Raw genomic sequence first — 7,343 nt, 5'->3', positions numbered from 1 at the left:
CTCAGACTCTACCACTGCTGCTGAGGCCCTCAGTCAGCCACAGCATTTATTGAACCCTCGTGACACTGATCTGTTCCAGATCATAACAGGCCCAGCAGAAAGCAGAGGCTGGTCCTTGCTCTCAGAGAATTTAATCCTCCTGGAGTAAGGAAACATCTTCCCAAGCAGAGTTGGAAGAATGTATTTATAGAGCTGTATTTGCTCATTCATTCATTCATTCTTTCAAAGGCCGTCTATCTGTAAGACACTGTGGTGGGTGGAAGATGTTCTGAGGTAGTGAGAATCAGACACTGTTCTCAGTCCTTTCACATGCCAGAGTAGAGACACAGAGCAGACAGTCAAGAAAAGAACAGGGGGATAAATGCAGCAAAACATTATAACAACCCGCCTTTATTGAGTTTATCCCATATGCCAAATACTATTTAATAGGGACTGTCTTCAAGAACACACGTTGATTCATTTAAGCCTCTGTTGTAGTTTAAAATTATTTTTTAGATTTATTTTTTATTTTATGTTTGTGAGTGTTATGTATCACATGCATGACCACAGAGGTCAGAAAGGGGCACCCCGGACAGGAGTTACAGATTCTCCTGCTTCAACCTCCTGAGTGCCAGGGTTACAGGTGCTGGTCGCCATACTTAGCTTCCTTCCTTCCTTCCTTCCTTCCTTCCTTCCTCCCTTCCTTCCTCCCTTCCTCCCTCCCTCCCACCCTTCCTTCCTTTCTTTTTATGGTGAAGCTTGGAATCAAACTCGGGCCTGAACACACTAGGCCAAGAACTCCCCCAGTTAGGTATTTGTCAAGGTTCTACCCCAACCTTCTTTAGGGAAACAGGGACTTGCTGTAGCACGAAGTGCTGCCTGTCCCTTGCTATGTAGCCCAGGCTGACCTCAAGCTTGTGGAGATCCTCCACCTCAGTTGTTTCCTGTAGAACTTTTCAGAGGCGGGGCTTAACGGGATGAAGTCCATCCCTACAGCAGGCCTCCAGGTAGACACTTTCCATCTCTGCTCATGCTCCTGCCAACATGGCTACAAGCTCTGACTAGCCCCATGGATTTCCATCCCTTCAAACTGAGCCAAAAGAAATTCTTCTTCCCCGAGCTGGTTGTCAAGTATTCTGCCACGGCAATGAGAGAAGAAACTGATACATTCTCGACCAGTCTTGACTTTGTCAGTCAAGAGCTGTGCAGCCTTGGTCTGAGCCTCTCTGAGATTTACTAACCACATCTGTAACATGCCAAAACAGTGGCTGCACCTCACAAGGAATGAGGTACATCACGTCAAGCATCGTCTCCGGCACATAGTAAAAATGAGCAATTGTGGTGTATGCTGTAGGAAGCAGTCCGGACAAAACAGACAGTTCTAAAGAAGAAAGGAGAATCTGTTAGTCATCTCTCTCAAACTTCCAGAATGTTCCATGCACGTCTGTAACACGAGAGTTGGGGTTATGTTTTGATATGTGTGTGGGGCTGCACATCGAAGTGAAAATCACAAATGTATTGTAGCATTTGTGAATGGAGCTTGAGCTGAGCCTACTACTCTTCACCGTACACATGGTCTTGTATGGTGTACATTCGTATGCATAGCTTGTTTAACCAGTTCTGAACCCGTGGATATTTGGTTATGTTTTTAATTTTTTTTTTTTTATGTGTGTGAGCAAATAGGCACGCTAGGGTGCATGTGTGGAGGTCAGAGGACAATTTGAAGGAGACACTTCTCACCTTTCATGTGGGTCCCAGAGTTCAAATTCAGGTGGTCAGGGTTGGTGCAAGCACCTCCACCCAATGAGCTATGTGTTTGTTTGGTTTTTGAGACAGGGTTTCCTGTAGCCAACTCAATGTGTGTGTGTGTGTGTGTGTGTGTGTGTGTGTGTGTGTGTGTGTGTTATGATGAAGATGAAACCGAGGGCCTTACACATGTTAGGTAAATGCTCTGCCACTGGACTATGTCCCCAGCCACTGTTCTTGTTGTTTGTTTTTTTACTTAAAAGTTTATTTCATATGTCTGAGTGTTTTGCCTACATGTATGTATGTGCATCACATGCATGCCTGGTGCCCACTGAGGTTGAAGAGGGCATTGGATTCCCTGGAACTAGAGTTTCAAGCAGTTGTGGGCTACCATGTGAGGGAACCAAGCCCCAGTCCTCTGAAGAGTAGATGGCTCACTGGGCAAAGGTACATCCTGGTAAGCCTGATGACCTGAACTTGACCCCTGGGACCCACCTGGTAGGATTTGAGAACCAATTCCTGTAAGATATCCTCTGATCTGAGTGGACAAGTGTTCCTGCACACACACACACACACACACACACACACACACACACACACACACACACACACACCACTGTCAGAGTGGTGGGCGGAATAGGCAAGCCTCTCCCTGCGTATTCTTGTATCCTCAGAGCCTGCCCAGCCCAGGAAATACTCAGCCAAGCTGCCTCCCAGTAAACTCCAGTGGGGGCACAGGGTCTGCTCGCCTTCCTTCTTTCTCTCCTCCCGGGGAGATTTCTGAGCAGTCAAGGCCTCTCCATTTGCTTTGGCTCCATTAGCCTGGGCCTGGGGGTGTGAATGGTACAGTCATTCCTTGCTAAGTGCTTGAATTAGACTAATAGGTCATCTGTGCTTTTCTCTGAAGAAGATCCAAATTCCTGGTAAACAACCAGATACTCTCCCAGCCCACAGCCCACAGCCCAGAGCCAAGATCAGGTGGAGGCACAGTGGCTGGGCTGGAGCTCCTAATGGTGTCATGGAGAGCTGGGTTGGTTAATGCCATTAGACTAGTCTCTGTGAAGCCGACGTGAAGGGCTTCTGGTAGCAGTGCAGAATCTTGGGACAGCATATTTTGGCCTTATTTGTTTGTTCACTTTGTTTTGTTTTCAGACAGGGTCTCACTATATAGCTCAGGCTGGCCTTGAACTTACAGAGATCCACCTGCCTCTGGAGTGCCAGGATAAAGGTATGTGCCACCATGCCTGGCTTCCATCTGATTTTTTGAGATAGAGTCTCTTACTGGACCTAGAGCTCACTGATTTGCCAAGACTACCTAGCCAGCAAGCTTCAGGGATCCTCTTGGCTCCAACCACTCATGGCTAGATACTGACATGCCTAGTTTTTTTTTTTTTTTTTAATGTGGACAGTGGATATCCGAATCCAGGTCCTTATGTGTGTGCAGTGAATTCTTCACCAATGGATCCATCTCCTCAGCACCCCAACGAGGTTGTTCTGAAGGCTGGAAATTATTACACTACTTACATAGTGCCTCATCCAGGCTGAGCACTGAGTAACTGACAGTCATTGTTATTGTGGCTTCTGGGGGAGACCTCTAGGGGCTCCATGGATTCTGTTCTATGCCCTGGAACAGCACTAAGACTGTTGGCTCTTCCACCGATTATGCCCAGAGTCTGTGTGGAGCTGCCTTAGGACATCTTCTCCAGAGCTAAGCTCCAGGATGGAATCCAGAACTCTGACTCTAGCTCAGAGCCCAAGGGACCTTGGACAAGTCGTGAGAACAGAGACAGTGTCTTTGTCAACAATCCTATAAGTGCAAGTAACAGACTCACTTGAGTTACTTAGTACAAGGGAATCTAACCACTATACAGTGCAGTCCCAGGAAGTTCAAACAGGTCTCAGGGAAGCTGGACCAGTGAGTCAGGAGCCAGGAGCATCTTCAACTATTTACCACTTTCTGCATACTAACTTTCTCTACACGAGAAAATCCGGGTTCATGGTCAAGACTGGTTTTTCTGGACAGGGATACTATTAGGCACAGGAAACAGAGAGATTGCTGCCAGCTTGCTAGATTTCTGGTCTTGGCTGTTGATGAGTAGGGCAATGTTACCATAAACTAAGAGGTTTTTTTTTTATGGTAAAATAGTAAGAGTCTCTCTCTCTCTCTCTCTCTCTCTCTCTTTCTCTTTCTCTTTCTCTTTCTCTCTTTTTCTTTGCTTGCTTGTTTGCTTGTTTGGGGGGGGGCAGGGTTTCTTTTCGGAGCCCTGGCTGTCCTGGAACTACCCTGTAGACCAGGCTGGCCTCGAACTCACAGAGATCCACCTGTCTCTCCTCCCGAGTGCTGGGATTAAAGGTGTGCGCCACCACCTCTATCTTTATCTCTCAGCAGCAAGGCATAGATTTCCAGTCGACGAAGGCACCTTCCCTGTGGCAGAGAAGAGCCTCTCTTTTCCCCTGGAGGTTTTTGAAACAAGGTCTCTTGTAGATCAGGCTGTCCTCAGACTTGCTGTGTAGTGGAGAATGATCTGGAACTCCAGTTCTTCTGCCTCCACCTCCCAAGTGCTGGTATCATAGATGTGTATTACCAGGATCAACTACTTACTTCCCTCCCTCCCTCCCTCCCTCCCTCCCTCCCTCCCTCTCTCCCTCCCTCCTTCTCCCTCCCTCCCTCCCTTCCATTCTTCCTGACAGTGTTTCCAGTGTTAGCCAGGCTGGTCTCAAACTTTCAGGCTCAGGCAATCATGTCTCAGGCCCCCAGATAACTGGGACTTCCGATGCTCACCCCTACACCTACTCTTTTTGTTTGCTTGTTTGATTTGTTGTTTGCTTTTCAAGACAAGGTTTCTCTGGGCAGCCCTGGCTGTCCTAAAAACTCACTCTCTAGACCAGACTGGCCTCGAACTCAGAGATCCCTATGCCTCTGCCTCTCCAGTGCTGGGATATGTGCACTACCACCGCCCGGCGAGAAAAGCTGCTTTTAAAATTTTTAAAGATTTTTTAAATGTTTATTTTATGTGTATGAGTGCTATGCCTGCATCCATGTCTATGCACCACATACATGCCTGGTGCCCGAGGAGGTCAGAAGATCCCTTGGAACTGGAGTTAAGGATGGTTGTGAACCACAGTGTGGGTGCTGGAAACTGAACCTGGGTCTTCTGCAATAGCAGCTAGTGCTCTTAAGCACTGAGTCATCATCTGTCTAGCCCCGGAAAAGCTATTCTTATTATCCAAAGGACTTATCACCACGCTGCATTTGCAGAAATAGATCTTACTGAAGAAGCTTCCCGTACATGTTTACTAGTCACTTCTCTACCATCCATTGTTCAAACCTCTTCCTTTCGTCAACGGGGACATAGACTCTCCAAAGTCTCTTCCTTTCTTTTTCACATCTTTTCTATGAACTCCTGTACAATACTGACAAAAATCCTGTTAATCTCTGTTGTCCCTGTGACCAGATGTCCTACACTCAACACTCACAACACCACGTCTTCCTTTCCACAGTAGACTCTGCTTTCAAACCACGAGCCAGAATACATCCTTTCATCCCTTAAAAAAGCAAATCTGAGGCCAGGTGTGGTGGTGCACTCCTTTAATCTCAGCACGGGGGAGGCAGAGGCAGGAGGATCTCTGCGAGTTCGAGGCCAGCCTGGTCTACATAAGAGTTTCAGGCCAGCCCAAGCTGTAGTGAGATCATCCTGTCTCAAACAAGAATAAAAACAAACAAACGCCCTGTGCTGGTTAGTTTGATTTCTAAGCCTCCAGATACTTTCCTCGGCTGGTGAGCACTCGGGTTTTTTCTCCATAGCACCCTTTAAGGTAGTCTTACCCTCCGACATGAGACCTTTCTTGGGGTCTCTGGTTCTTAGCCATGTTCTCAACAGAGCTGTTTCTCGCTGGAGGAAGGTTTCATGTCTGGAATCTAAGAGATTAGTTCCAATAAAATTATGCCTTCAGAGAAAAAAAAAATTCTGCCTTCAGATACTGAAAAACGGTCAAGGCCTTATCTGAATCCTGGGGATGGGATGGGAGTGGAGGAGAAGCAGAAACAAGGATAATGGCTAACATTTATTGTGAGTTTAATGTGCATAAGGCACCACGCTAATGGCCTAATGAGCATTATCTCATTTAATTTTCATAATTATCCTATTTTATTTTCTCAATTTTACAAGGAGGCTCAGTGCCGCCAAACAACTTAGCCAAGGCTCCCGAGCTGACAGGTGACTGGTCTAAGCAATCAAAACTCCACCCGCCTGGCTCCCCCCACATCTGATGTCCAGTGCTGAGCTGAGATCCCGTGGCCTAAATTACAAGAAGTGGTAGGATCTGGACACGGGCTCAGACAGGGAGCTCTTTCCAGGGTGCGGGACGGCTTCCTGGAAGGGCCAGGCTTGAACAACGAACAGGATTTGTTCTGTAGAGATGAGGAAAGGGCAGCCCAGAGATCAGAAGGGCAAAGGCAGAGGCTAGCGAGGTTCAAGTGTTGAGGGGATGACGGAGCGGTTGGCTGTGACTGGGGTTCTGAGAGCAAGCTCTTCCCCCATGTCCCTTCCCTCCCTGCGGAAGGGTGCACTGCATGGCGGGGCTGCTAGCACACAAGCTAGGCCTTGTGGAAGGGCCAGGGGTCTTGCAGGGCTGGTATGTACAGAGCTGGTCTGGCATGCTTGGTATTCCTGGCCATGGGGAGATCCATGACCCCTCACCCTTCCAGTGACATCCCAGAGCAGAGGTCGCTGATGAAATGAGCCTGTGTCTGGGCTAGAACAGTGCCAAGAATGAGGAGCCCATCCCCCACAGAAGGATGTCTATAAACAGACTGTCGGGAGTCTCTGGTGAACTGAAGTGAGAGGCGGTATTTTTCCCAGGACCCCGGGCTGCCCATGCTTTTGTTGGCTTTGGATCTTCTCCTGCTAAGTACCTGCTGTGGGCTGGGGAAGGCGGGCAGTAGGGTGGCCTAGAGATAAAGCCATTTTTGTGGTGGAGACAGACAGTCAAACAGTAGTGAGAGATGCTATTCCTTGTGAGCGCAGTGTCCAGCACTGCTCTAGCTTTACCTGGGTAGTAAAGCCGGGCCGCCTCGTCGTTTGTTTCTTCTTAGTATCGATCTCATACCTATCAATTTTGACGGAAAACTTCCATATGGATTGCATACTCTTTGAAAGATAGTGGCGTCAAAACTTAAACTCTGGGGCTGCAGAGATGCTCAGGGGTTAAGAGCACTGGCTGTTCTTGCAGAGGACCTGGGTCTGGTTCTTAGAAGCCACATGTTGGCTCACAACCACCTGGAACTCCAATGCTCTCTTCTGGCCCCCATGAGCACCAGGTGTATACATGGTGTACATACATACGTTCACACATATACACATGCAGGCAAAACACACATACACATAAAATAAAGTAAATGTTTATTTAGGGCAGGTACTATTATCTTATTTTATTTTATTGTTGTTTTTTTTTCAAGGCAGGAGCCCTCGAACTCAGAGATTCCCCTGCCTCTGTCTCCCAAGTGCTGGGATTAAAGGTGTGTGCCACCATGCCCAGCCTATTATTCCATTTTTAAATCTGTCACCATCTCTTACGGGTGTTTTTTGCTTGAAGAGGCCAGAGGGGATATCAGTTCT

The sequence above is a fragment of the Peromyscus californicus genome, unplaced genomic scaffold (assembly GCF_007827085.1).
Source record: "Peromyscus californicus insignis strain IS unplaced genomic scaffold, ASM782708v3 Scaffold_17__1_contigs__length_78620276, whole genome shotgun sequence".
Lineage (NCBI taxonomy): Eukaryota > Metazoa > Chordata > Mammalia > Rodentia > Cricetidae > Peromyscus > Peromyscus californicus.
Note: the sequence above shows the minus strand (reverse complement) of the source record.